Consider the following 14,234-nt stretch of genomic DNA (forward strand, 5'->3'; position numbering starts at 1 on the left):
CACTGTGGAGGTTACTGTGTGTTCAGTAACAGCTGATCAGGGATTGTTATTCTAACTTTATCAAACGTTCACATCCACATGGGAGGGTGAGTAATCTAGCTTAGAGGCACATGCTCCAACAGTACTTTAAATGAACGCTAAAATTTCTTATACTTAAACTTGCTGCAAATTTACGTATTTACTATGTGACTAAAACAAAACCCTTAAAGGGTTGCCAATCTGGTGGATAATAACCCTCCGAGGTCACATGATAAAAATAATCAGTCTAATTGTGATGCATCAAAAACTGCTTACTTACACAATTTATTTAATTCAATTCAATTCAATTTCTATTTTCTGTAAGAATAATAGAACCTGAATGTTAGTGTAAGTATAGATGTATAGGTTATAGAATTGTTTCTTCTTGCTTATCCATCTTTTTTAATGATGATTGTGGACAGTGTTTTTTAGCAATGCAAATGAAAATGTCAAAAAAATTTTTCTATAGCATATTTAAAGACAAAAATGTTGACCGACTTGCCTTAGAAATTAGGTTACAACAAACAAGATGAACCCATAGATGGGGTAAATACATAGAATAAAGTATTCAATTCAATTCAATTTTATTTACAGTGGGGCAAAAAAGTATTTAGTCAGCCACCGATTGTGCAAGTTCCCCCACTTAAAATGGTGACAGAGGTCAGTAATTTGCACCAGAGGTACACTTCAACTGTGAGAGACAGAATGTGAAAAAAAAATCCATGAATCCACATGGTAGGATTTGTAAAGAATTTATTCGTAAATTAGGGTGGAAAATAAGTATTTGGTCACCTCAAACAAGGAAAATCTCTGGCTCTCACAGACCTGTAACGTCTTCTGTAAGAAGCTTTTCTGTCCCCCACTCGTTACCTGTATGAATGGCACCTGTTTGAACTCATCATCTGTATAAAAGACACCTGTCCACAGCCTCAAACAGTCAGACTCCAAACTCCGACATGGCCAAGACCAAAGAGCTTTCGAAGGACACCAGGAAAAGTATTGTAGACCTGCACCAGACTGGGAAGAGTGAATCTACAATAGGCAAGCAGCTTGGTGTGAAAAAATCAACTGTGGGAGCAATCATCAGAAAATGGAAGACATACAAGACCACTGATAATCTCCCTCGATCTGGGGCTCCACACAAGATCTCATCCCGTGGGGTCAAAATGATCATGAGAACGGTGAGCAAAGATCCCAGAACCACACGGGGGGACCTGGTGAATGACCTGCAGAGAGCTGGGACCAAAGTAACAAAGGTCACCATCAGTAACACACTACAACGGCAGGGAATCAAATCCCGCAGTGCCAGACGTGTTCCGCTGCTGAAGCCAGTGCATGTCCAGGCCCGTCTGAAGTTTGCCAGAGAGCACATGGATGATACAGCAGAGGATTGGGAGAATGTCATGTGGTCAGATGAAACCAAAGTAGAACTTTTTGATATAAACTCAACTCGTCGTGTTTGGAGGAAGAAGAATACTGAGTTGCATCCCAAGAACACCATACCTACTGTGAAGCATGGGGGTGGAAACATCATGCTATGGGGCTGTTTTTCTGCCAAGGGGACAGGACGACTGATTCGTGTTAAGGACAGAATGAATGGGGCCATGTATCGTGAGATTTTGAGCCAAAACCTCCTTCCATCAGTGAGAACTTTGAAGATGAAATGAGGCTGGGTCTTCCAACATGATAATGATCCAAAACACACCGCCCGGGCAACAAAGGAGTGGCTCCGTAAGAAGCATTTGAAAGTCCTGGAGTGGCCTAGCCAGTCTCCAGACCTCAACCCCATAGAAAATCTGTGGCGGGAGTTGAAAGTCCGTGTTGCTCGGCGACAGCCCCAAAACATCACTGCTCTCGAGAAGATCTGCATGGAGGAATGGGCCAAAATACCAGCTACTGTGTGTGCAAACCTGGTAAAGACCTATAGTAAACGTTTGACCTCTGTTATTGCCAACAAAGGTTATGTTACAAAGTATTGAGTTGTATTTTTGTTATTGACCAAATACTTATTTTCCACCCTGATTTACGAATAAATTCTTTACAAATCCTACCATGTGGATTCATGGATTTTTTTTTTCACATTCTGTCTCTCACAGTTGAAGTGTACCTCTGGCGCAAATTACTGACCTCTGTCATCATTTTAGGTGGGGGAACTTGCACAATCGGTGGCTGACTAAATACTTTTTTGCCCCACTGTATATAGCGCCAAATCACAACAAAAGTCACCACAAGGCGCTTTATATTGTACAGTAGATACAGAGAAAAGCCCAACAACCCTATGAGCAAGCACTTTGGTGACAGTGGGAAGGAAAAACTCCCTTTTAACAGGAAGAAACCTCCGGCAGAACCAGGCTCAGGGAGGGGCGGCCATCTGCTGCAACCGGTTGGGGTGAGAGAAGGAAAACAGGTCAAAGACATGCTGTGGAAGAGAGACAGAGGTTAATAACAGATATGATTCAATGCAGAGAGGTCTATCAACAAATAGTGAGTGAGAAAGGTGACTGGAAAGGAAAAACTCAATTCATCATGGGAATCCCCCAGCAGCCTATGTCTATTGCAGCATAACTAAGGGAGGATTCAGGGTCACCTGGTCCAGCTGGTTCCACAGAAGAGTGGCCTGAAAACTGAAGGCTCTCCCTCCCATTCTACTTTTAAATACTCTAGGAACAACAACTAAGCCTGCAGTGCGAGAGCGAAGTGCTCTAATAGGGTGATATGGTACTACAAGGTCATTAAGATAAGATGGGGCCTGATTATTTAAGACCTTGTATGTGAGGAGCAGGATTTTGAATTCAATTCTGGATTTTACAGGAAGCCAATGAAGGGAAGCCAAAACAGGAGAAATATGCTATCTCTTTCTAGTCCCTGACAGTACTCTTGCTGCAGCATTTTGAATTAACTGAAGGCTTTTTTTTGGGACATCCTGATAATAATGAATTGCTGTAGTCCAGCCTGGAAGTAATAAATGCATGAACTAGTATTTCAGCGTCACTCTGAGACAGGATATTTCTAACTTTAGAGATGTTGTGCAAATGGAAGAATGCAGTCTTACATATTTGTTTAATACGTGCATTGAAGGACATATCCTGGTCAAAACTCACACCAAGGTTCCTCACAGCATTACTGGAGGCCAAGGTAATCCCATCCAGAGTAAGAATCTGGTTAGATACCATATTTCTAAGCTTTTCAGGGCCGAGTACAATAACCTCAGTTTTATCTGAATTAAGAAGCAGAAAGTTAGCGGCCATTCAGGTCTTTATGTCTTTAAGACATTCCTGCAGTTTAACTAATTGGTTTATGTTATCTGGCTTCATGGATAGATAGAGCTGGGTGTCATCTGCATAGCAGTTAAAATGTATGCTATGTCTTCTAATGATGCTACCTAGGGGGAGCATGTATAGTGTAAACAGAATTGGTCCTGGCACCGAACCCTGTGGAACACCATAATATTTACAGTGGGGCAAAAAAGTATTTAGTCAGCCACCGATTGTGTAAGTGCCCCCACTTAAAATGATGACAGAGGTCAGTAATTTGCACCAGAGGTACACTTCAACTGTGAGAGACAGAATGTGAAAAAAAAATCCATGAATCCACATGGTAGGATTTGTAAAGAATTTATTCGTAAATTAGGGTGGAAAATAAGTATTTGGTCAATAACAAAAATACAACTCAATACTTTGTAACATAACCCTTGTTGGCAATAACAGAGGTCAAACGTTTACTATAGGTCTTTACCAGGTTTGCACACACAGTAGCTGGTATCTTGGCCCATTCCTCCATGCAGATCTTCTCGAGAGCAGTGATGTTTTGGGGCTGTCGCCGAGCAACACGGACTTTCAACTCCCGCCACAGATTTTCTATGGGGTTGAGGTCTGGAGACTGGCTAGGCCACTCCAGGACTTTCAAATGCTTCTTACGGAGCCACTCCTTTGTTGCCCGGGCGGTGTGTTTTGGATCATTGTCATATTGGAAGACCCAACCTCGTTTCATCTTCAAAGTTCTCACTGATGGAAGGAGGTTTTGGCTCAAAATCTCACGATACATGGCCCCATTCATTCTGTCCTTAACACGGATCAGTCGTCCTGTCCCCTTGGCAGAAAAACAGCCCCATAGCATGATGTTTCCACCCCCATGCTTCACAGTAGGTATGGTGTTCTTGGGATGCAACTCAGTATTCTTCTTCCTCCAAACACGACGAGTTGAGTTTATACCAAAAAGTTCTACTTTGGTTTCATCTGGCCACATGACATTCTCCCAATCCTCTGCTGTATCATTCATGTGCTCTCTGGCAAACTTCAGACGGGCCTGGACATGCACTGGCTTCAGCAGCGGAACACATCTGGCACTGCGGGATTTGATTCCCTGCCGTTGTAGTGTGTTACTGATGGTGACCTTTGTTACTTTGGTCCCAGCTCTCTGCAGGTCATTCACCAGGTCTCCCCGTGTGGTTCTGGGATCTTTGCTCACCGTTCTCATGATCATTTTGACCCCACGGGATGAGATCTTGCGTGGAGCCCCAGATCGAGGGAGATTATCAGTGGTCTTGTATGTCTTCCATTTTCTGATTGCTCCCACAGTTGATTTTTTCACACCAAGCTGCTTGCCTATTGTAGATTCACTCTTCCCAGTCTGGTGCAGGTCTACAATACTTTTCCTGGTGTCCTTCGAAAGCTCTTTGGTCTTGGCCATGGCGGCGTTTGGAGTCTGACTGTTTGAGGCTGTGGACAGGTGTCTTTTATACAGATGATGAGTTCAAACAGGTGCCATTCATACAGGTAACGAGTGGGGGACAGAAAAGCTTCTTACAGAAGACGTTACAGGTCTGTGAGAGCCAGAGATTTTCCTTGTTTGAGGTGACCAAATACTTATTTTCCACCCTAATTTACGAATAAATTCTTTACAAATCCTACCATGTGAATTCATGGATTTTTTTTTCACATTCTGTCTCTCACAGTTGAAGTGTACCTCTGGTGCAAATTACTGACCTCTGTCATCATTTTAAGTGGGGGAACTTGCACAATCGGTGGCTGACTAAATACTTTTTTGCCCCACTGTACATTAGAAAAATAGGCTGGGGTCCTTACCAACGATGATTTATACCTCAAAAGATGAAAATACTTTTTTGATGACCCCTGTCTTATCCTTGTAAAATCTCCCAAATTGTGCTCAAGGTATGCAATAGAAATGTCAGAAAAATAAGCTTAAACATAGACCTCAAACTGTTATGCTATTGTAGATAATTTTATATCAAAACATAATTTTACTGCTGTTGTTGTTTACAGATGTGCAATTTTACACTAATATTGAATCTATCTTTCATCACATCCACTGAAGGTAAATTATTGATCTATAAAAAAAGAACTTACCGTACTTTTAGGACCATAAAGCGCACCGAATTATACGGTGCATTAAGCAAAAAAAAAAAAAACAGTCAAATAAGTCAAACTTTACTCAACTCATTCTTCTTGCTTCCTCCACTTCTGTACCATTGATTCATTAATGTTGAATTCTCTGGCAGCTGCTCTATTCCCATGTTGTTGCAGTATATTAATGACTAACCTCGTATTATGGATGGATTATCTCAGTTGTTCTCCTGACTTAAGTTTGGTCCATTTACAACATCCTGCCATGTGATTGCATTTGCCCCTAACCATCTGGAACCCCCACGTTAACTTTTATCGAGTAGAAAAAAGTTAGCATTCATCCTCCAGCTTCACTATATTTATGTTATGCTAACATAGCTGTGTCGCTAGCGATCACGTAGCACATCATTATATACCAGCTAGTCCAACTTCAGTAACCCTACAAAAGTCACTGCTTTTTAGTTTTCTGTCTTCATTTATGTAGAGAGTGATAGCAGAGCTGTACCTTTTAATTTTTCAGAAATCTCTCAGTCAGAACATGCTATATCATGTTTAGGTGGAAACTAGCAAGCTAACTTCCTGCTAACTTCTAACTCTGTTAAATTGAATAAATTCTGTTTTCATGGATGCCTGGATGTTAAACTTAATTGTTACACCTGCTGCTTTACCAGATAAAGCTTTATTAAAGATGAAAGAATTTAGACAGTTTTTAACTCTCAGTGATGTTGCCGGGTTCGTTTGACTTTGAGACCTGAAGCGGACGGGATTTTGGACCCAGATTACGCCACAAGGCTCCTGATTACGGTAGCCGTAATGCTCCAACAATCCATCAAGCGGTGTGGCTTTGTATCTTACCAAAGTCATACTAAAACATTTTTTGACAGATTTTTGAGCGCTGCGTACCACATAAAATCGGTTCGAGTTCAGTAAGCACTACCAGAATTCATACATAAGGTGCACCAGTTTATAAGTTGCACTGTCGATTTTTAAGAAAATTAAAGGATTTTAAGTGCACCTTATAATGCGAAAAATACAGTACTCATTAAAGTTGTTTTTCTGTTCTTTTTTTGTTTTGTTTTTAATGTTAGCAAGATTTTAATGCTGAAATACTCTCCAGTGTTGGGTTTGTATACCTGTCAAAAGCTGCTTCTCCTGAGAAAATCAGAATACACTCAACCCAAAACCGTGATCACAATTATCCAATGAATTTACCTTTTATCAGTTTCTCAGTGGCTATGCCTGTGTAACTCTCTCATATTTCAACCCTCAGTCTTTTGCTCTCCTTTCCCTTTTTCAGATCTTTGTTTACACCATACACCATCTCACATTAAATCCCTTTTACAGGCTTATAGCCTCTTTGTAAAAGCTTGATAAGTGCAAAACGGTTAAAAAAAGGAATTGAAGGTGTAAATGAATAAACATGTATCGTTCTGAGTGCCATTTCCATAAACTCTGCATATTAGTGATGTTTATCCATAAAAACTTACCCCTGTCAAAAGAAAAATATAATCTTGTGATGAAGAAAATGTGCATGTAATTTTCTCATTTATACACTGCAGGGAAGCCAATAAACAAGAAAGTAATCACAAAAAGATTAATTTTATAGGGAATAAGGGGCAAATAAATAATTTGTGTGCAGGGCATTCGGAAATCTTTTTTGCTCTTTTTTAAATAAAACTTGAATCTCTTGATTGAAACTGTATTCAAATATTCAGAGAGAAAGGGAAATATAAATGAAACTAGTTCCTTCTAATCACTCATGATTTCCCACGTATGGGTGTGTTTATTAATCAGCTTAAGATTACTTTGAGTTGCAGTGCTTTGTCAGCTTGAACACGGAGGAAAGAAAAACCTGCACTGCTCTTCATTTTAATGCTGAGTGTGAAAAATTGCAGAAACAGGGATGGGTTTCTTCAGGCAACCTGATGGCTGTTGGAATGTAAAAGGCACCACTGGGTTTACACAAAGGCTTATTACCTCATATAACCTTCCAAGCTCAACAGAACCAGAAATACACAATAATACTTTTCCTAACTGGTGTTATGCATGTGTGTGTGTGTGTGTGTGTGTGTGTGTGTGAGTGCATGTGTGTGTGTGTGTGTGTGTGTGTGTGTGTGTGTGTGTGTGTGTGTGTGTGTGTGTGTGTGTGTGGTTATTATGTTTATTTTTGCTAACTAGTGACTGAACCAATAACTCAGGGAGAAATAAGGATACTAAAACTAAAAATCACTTTAAGGGGGTCCCTTTTGTGTTGCCCCTGACTGCAACAATGAGTTTTATGTTAAAGCCAAGGATATCCACTTTCACTGCCTGTCTCTTTAGCAGTAATTGGTTCTTTGTTGTTTGGCTAGCTGCACTCAAATGGGATAATCCTCTGTTAACTGTAATGTTCAGGTCTGTAAAAGTACTTTATAAATGAGAACAGTGTGTAGGAGAGTCTGGTTTTTGGGAAAGAACATGAAAGTGATGCTGAAGAACAGTTGTTTTCCTTAAAATATATACTCTAGATACTGTATTAGATATGTTATGCTAGTTGGACCCCCCTTGTCTTCTCTTGCCCCTCAGCCAGGTACTGCAAATTAATTTAAGCTATGAATTCTGTTGTGTGCTTTTTGCAACCCAACACCTTAGACCTCATTTAATAGAAGGAGTTGGATCAGTATCTACCTACTGTAATTGTGTAAACTATTTTTTGCATTCTTTGTCCTTTTCCCGTACTTGATACTTTCATTATGTCGGATTTAGTTGCTCTCACGGCAGAGGTTGTGACTGAATATATTATTTGCTGATTCCTCATTAAATTTCTTTTGTTTCCTGTTGACTCTGCCTCACGCTGGGTGTAACATCTCGATCTCTCAGCTGGAGCAAGTGATGTTGAAGGATTATCTGTAGCTTTAGCAGCACTGGATATTGCTTTAGCAGTGCTCTGTCTGCTGTCAACACTTGTAGAGCTTGCGTCTGTATAACTTGCTCAGGGTGTACAGATGGAAGCGAACAGCTGGGCTGACCAGAGGTGTCTTTGAAGGCTGAAGGTGTTTGTTAGACAATGTCTGCAAATAGGGTATTTCACAGTGCCTGATGAGGTATGTGCGCAAGTTCACCAAATTTCAAATTAATTACATTGATATACATGTAATTTGTACATATGGTGTATCATTTAAAAGAGTTTGTACATTAATATAACAACACAAAAGATATGAAAAAAAGAAAGATCTAGATATTGTTTAATGCTTACCATCAATGTCTAATAAGTTATTGATGTGATGACTCATTTCATGTAAAGTAAGATTTTCTTACCCACACGGTGTGCTTTAGTTAAATTGCTACATTTTTTAAACCATAAATGTTTATTTTTGCCTGTCATACCCCTGGTAATGTGAGCAGTGTGGCTTTATATAATTTAACAGGACATGGATGACACATCTAGAGTTTCAGCTGCCTCAGTGTCTTATGTCTCTTCATATTATTACAGATCGACTCCATGATCTTGAGTTTAGGGAACAGTGCTGGCCATAGGGTACTATCTATTACAGGACTCCATGTTCCTCTTGTCGCAGTTGTTTTTCTCATTATGTGAATCTGGGACTTGATGAGATGCATCTAAAATAATTTCAGATGGGAAAATAAGTTCAAATATCTGATAGCTCAAACAAATCAGCTTAGTATGAGATTTATAAAATCCATGAGAATTTCACTTTCTTAAATATTAGAGCATTTTCTTCCTTGTTATCTTTGTTGTTGCTTTTTTCCTGCTTCTGGATAATTTCTGGATAATATTAGTTTTACAGTTTATGTCATTGTTTACTCACATTAGTCATTTTATTTGTGCATCTAGAACCAATCCAGCCTTGTTAATTAGAGAACCAGAGAACTTGTAAATTAATGAGTGCAGATATAGAGGGAAATATATATTTCCTTTTGATTAAGACTTTTTGTAAATTCACAGCAGTTTCAAGAGGCATCAAACAAATTATAGGGATTCACAAAGTTATGGCAATAACCCAAAACTGTATTGGTGAACTCTTCTAAAGGACCCTTTATCACATTTAAGCTAGTTTATGGCCATGTAGTGTAGTTAATGCAATAAAGGTTTGTATTTTAATTAAAACTCAATCTTCTCCTGAACCTAACCAGGTAGGTTTTGGTTATTAATTCTAACTAAGCAGTAAATGAATTAAAAAACAGAAGAAAAAAAAACTTACGTTAGTGTTTGTCTTCAGCCCATCAAACTTGTGACTGCCATGACTCCTACACTTTTATGTGGACTTTACTGGGTTTTTGTGTCTTGCTGTCCAATATCAAGCCAGCAGTACCAAAAGACGACTTGTACCTACCTCTGTAAACCCAGCAGTAGCTGACAGGGTTGCAATATTTGATACACTGGGACAAGAATGGACTCCCTATCTTCATGAAGGTAATGATGCTCAGTGTTTGTTAAAATGTCTTTAGTAAGGTTTTGATTAAAGTTATAGTCTGTTTACATTAATAGACTAAACTTACCAGTTCCCTCTGTCTCTATCCATTCTGGGAACATAAACTCTAAATTTGTTGTGTATATTGGTAATAATGATCATTTAAATATAACAAATTGATGAGATGTTAAAAATATGTAAATGATAACGTCCAACACCAGTACTGTCATGGTTAGTTTTTACTTTCCAGTCTGTTTTCTTCTTGCCTGTTTCAGTAAGAGACTCTCTGTAGCTTCTATACGGCAGCCTGATGATACTTTCACACACTAGTAACACACACAGATGATGTTACGTCATTTTTCAAAAACATTTATAATGTTAGGAATACAATATCATTAAGTTATTATATTGTGTTATCAAAGTCTTGTGAAAAAATAGGGTTAAGATGGGTTGGACTGATCCTATTATATTTTTTCAGTAGATATAACCTAATATTTTGGTGCATTGATAACTATCTTAGACCTCAGTTACACAATAGAGACCAGTTGGCTCTAGGCCTAGCAACCTTCAGTCAATATGAGAAAAACATATTGACTGGAAACCAATTTCACCATCAATGTCCAGCAACCGCTTCCCAACCAAAGAGGGTACTAAACCAAGAAACCCAAACTGGAAACAGAAAAACTTCACCTTCAGCCTTAGCACTGAAGCCACAATGTTTCAAAAGGCACTGTTTTGCTTTGAAGGCAAATGATCTACATTTCTGGGTTGCGTTGTACTTTCTGCAGTTTTGCCACAACTGCACAAGTAAATGACGAATCTTTGCAAGTGGTATCTTCTTTTCAAAGTGCAGGCGACCTACACAATCGTCCAGTGACCACGCAGGAAAGATTTTGCTGTAACACCCTCTTTGCAAGCAATTTCACTCTGTCAGAGCCAGCATTCACTATTTACCACTATTCCCCAAATAAACAGAAAGTAACTGGACAATGCACTAGTTATAACCGAAACAAAATGGATGTATCGCCCTGAAGAATAAAGCTTTAGTATTTTCAGTCTACTCTGTTCCCTCTGGTACTTAAGGGCTCTGTGTTCCCTCTGCTCCTGTCCTCATGCCCTGTTTAGTTCAAGAGCCCAACATGAGAAAAGGAGAGGCTGAGAGTGTATTGAGAGGCCAGGAACTGCTTATCCCATGTGTGTTGCAGCAAGAGAAGAGAAGAGAATCTGGAAGTAACAGATGTAAGACAGAGCCTCTCTATGTGTGTGTGTGTGTGCGAGCACATGCACAAGTGGTGGTGGAGGGGGGTTGCGAGTAAGTAAAGCAGATTGATGTAACCAAGGGTTTCTGTCCATCACTCATGGTGACTGCTCCCTACTGGGATATTGCTCTTTCAAATGCTCACATACAGACATTGTGAACCTCAGCACTTTTCCTATTGGCCACCCCCTACAGACTATATATCAACTCACTATGGAAGTATCCCCAAGACCCCACAAGTTATAGACCCAAGACACATACACATTCACATACTGGTCGAAATTTATCACTATAGCTATAGAACAATCCTAGAGATCCCCCCTACAGCTGAGGATATAGATGACAGAAAGACACACAGACATATACCATCGTACTCAAAGCTGTTATTTGATAACTGAGCTGCCACAAGCCTCAGACTCCACTACAACTACCACTGAAGATATAGTGTAGTTAACATATACGTGTGTGAGCATGTCTCACAATTTCTTACTGATACCAGCCAGCATAATCACAAGAGCCCACAAATTACTTTCTGCTGGGAAAAAGCATTGTGGCTGCAAAAAGAACTGGCGCATAAACCTCAAATGGAAAGTTAGTCCTAAACACACAGACTTTTTCAGAGGCTAATAAAGGGTAAGTTCACTAACCCTGCCCCATCCCCTCACCCTCATCTCTCTGCAATGTTGGAATTGAATTTTTCCCTCAAGGCAACACACAGACACACACATACACACTTCTGTCAAGCCCTATTTCACACAGATTGCCATGGGATGTGAGAGTTATTACAGTGAAGCAGCTCAAGAGAGGCTTGACAGTAAATGTAATGAGAGGCCCAGCAGATGCTACAGATGCTGCAGGTTGGCTTTACCCTCAGAGAGAAGTGTCACTGAAGTTCTGTGTTTAAATGTGTCGTTCTTATACAGCTTTTCTTGATGTATTTGGGAACATGACTATTTTGTCTATGTCAGGGACCAAGCAGTAAAGCATAAAGGACACAGGTGGTTTTAATTCAAAAAAGGGGTTTTATTGACCCAAAAATATGAAAAACATATTTAACAAAGCCAAAACTTAAACAGGCAGACCAATAAAAGAAGTCAACTCAATAGACTACACTCAAGATAATAATTAACGAAACCTCAAACAAACATATGATAAACTGACCTCCTGAAATGACACACAGGGGGACTTAAATACTGGTTTAGCTAAACCAAATGATACACACGGGGGAAACAAGATGGCTGCCATATAAGCAACTAATACAAAACAATTAAACAAACATGAAACACCCCGCAGGCAATGAAGCATGTGGTGCAATCCAATTAGGCTGTCAGTGGTACTTCAGGTCTCCCAGCCCTTTGCCACACCTTTTGCCACACAGGAGGAGACACCAACCCCCAGGTAACTCAAACAAAGAAAGATGTATTAATATAACATAAAACAGAACTTTGACCTTGCAAGGTTAATATGCCCTTTCACAGTACGGAGACAGCTCTTGTTAAAGTTATGAATGACATTCTTGTTGCTACTGATCGTGGTAAATATGCTGTGCTTGTCTTATTGGATATGACAGCTGCATTTGACACAGTGGACCACGACCTGCTGATCTCCCGCTTACATCACTGTGTGGGAATTTCTGATCTGGCATTGTCATGGATAAAATCATATCTTTCCGAAAGGAGTTTTTGTGTCAAGCTGGGGTTGGCCGCTTCCTCTGTGGCCCCTCTGCTTTGGGGTGTGCCCCAGGGATCTATCCTTGGGCCATTACTTTTCTCGCTGTATTTACTCCCCCTTGGTGCGATTTTTCGTAAACACGGAGTGTCATTTCATTTGTATGCCGATGACTGTCAGCTTTACTTACCTTTTAGTCATTTGGATACCTCCCCATGTCAATCACTGCTTGACTGTCTTAGCGATATTAAATTATGGATGGCAAATAATTTTTTGAATTTTAATGGTCGCAAAACGGAAGCAATTTTATATGGCCCGCATCGTTCTACTGATTCTCCAGATGTTGATTTTGGTGATTTGACCTCTCATCTGAAAAGTTCAGTCACTAATCTTGGTGTTAAACTTGATTCTGCGCTTACTTTTGAAGGTCATGTAAGTGGGGTGGTAAAATCAGCTTTTTATCACCCCAGACGCCTGTCGAAGGTTAAGCCTTTCCTTTCCAAACCCAATTTGGAAACTCTTATTCATGCTTTTATCACCTCACGTCTGGACTATTGTAATTCCCTTTTAATAGGGGTTGGGTCGGGCACCTTGTCACGCCTGCAGTTAGTGCAAAACGCGGCAGCGCGATTTTTAACCGGTAGTAGGAAATTCGATCACATCACTCCGGTTCTGGCTTCCTTGCATTGGCTTCCCATTGATTTTAGGGTTCGTTTTAAGGTCCTTTTATTGGTTTTTAAATCTTTAAATGGTCTGGCTCCTGTGTACTTAACTGACTTGCTGAAGTCACATGTTCCTCCTCGCTCGCTCCGTTCAGCTGAGCAGCTGCTGCTGTCGGTCCCTAAGTCGCGGCTGAAATGCAGAGGAGACCGTGCCTTTTCAATTGCGGCTCCGATGCTCTGGAATAACCTTCCCCTCCAAATTAGACAAGCGTCATCAGTGCAGGTCTTTAAGTCCAGATTGAAAACCTATTTTTATTCCCTGGCTTTTAACTCTGTAGGAAACTGACACCTTCTTATTTATTTTATTGTTTGTAATGATTTTATGGTATTTTTAATTTGGTTGTTGTTTTGATCTGTGTTGTTCAGCACTTTGGTCTGCCTGGTGTGTTCTTAAAGTGCTATACAAATAAACGATGATGATGATGATGATGATGATATGTGTGCACGCCATATAAACATTGGAAGGTGTGATGGAAAAATAAATACATTTAATAAAGAAACAATATTGAACAATAAGTAGAAAATTTTAAAGTAGTGACTGTAAATTAAACTAAAGTGAATCAGCGGGTAGTGAGGTGTGGAGCTTACCATGTGTGGCATGCCATCACAATCTTATACATTTGGCCCAGTATGGCGCATGTGCCATCTGGCTAGTTTCAGCTTGTTGTAAACCACAGTCATTTTCAGTGTCTGAGAAAGACAAAGTACAACATGATATCCTAACACAGGAAAGTTCTAATGTCTGGTATTGAGTGTGCCCAAGGTTTTCCAATGATTTGATTACCCATAAATA

Source organism: Diplotaxodon limnothrissa, linkage group LG2 (genome assembly GCF_057381915.1).
Source record: "Diplotaxodon limnothrissa isolate DT_005_m linkage group LG2, D_limnothrissa_male_GT1.1, whole genome shotgun sequence".
Lineage (NCBI taxonomy): Eukaryota > Metazoa > Chordata > Actinopteri > Cichliformes > Cichlidae > Diplotaxodon > Diplotaxodon limnothrissa.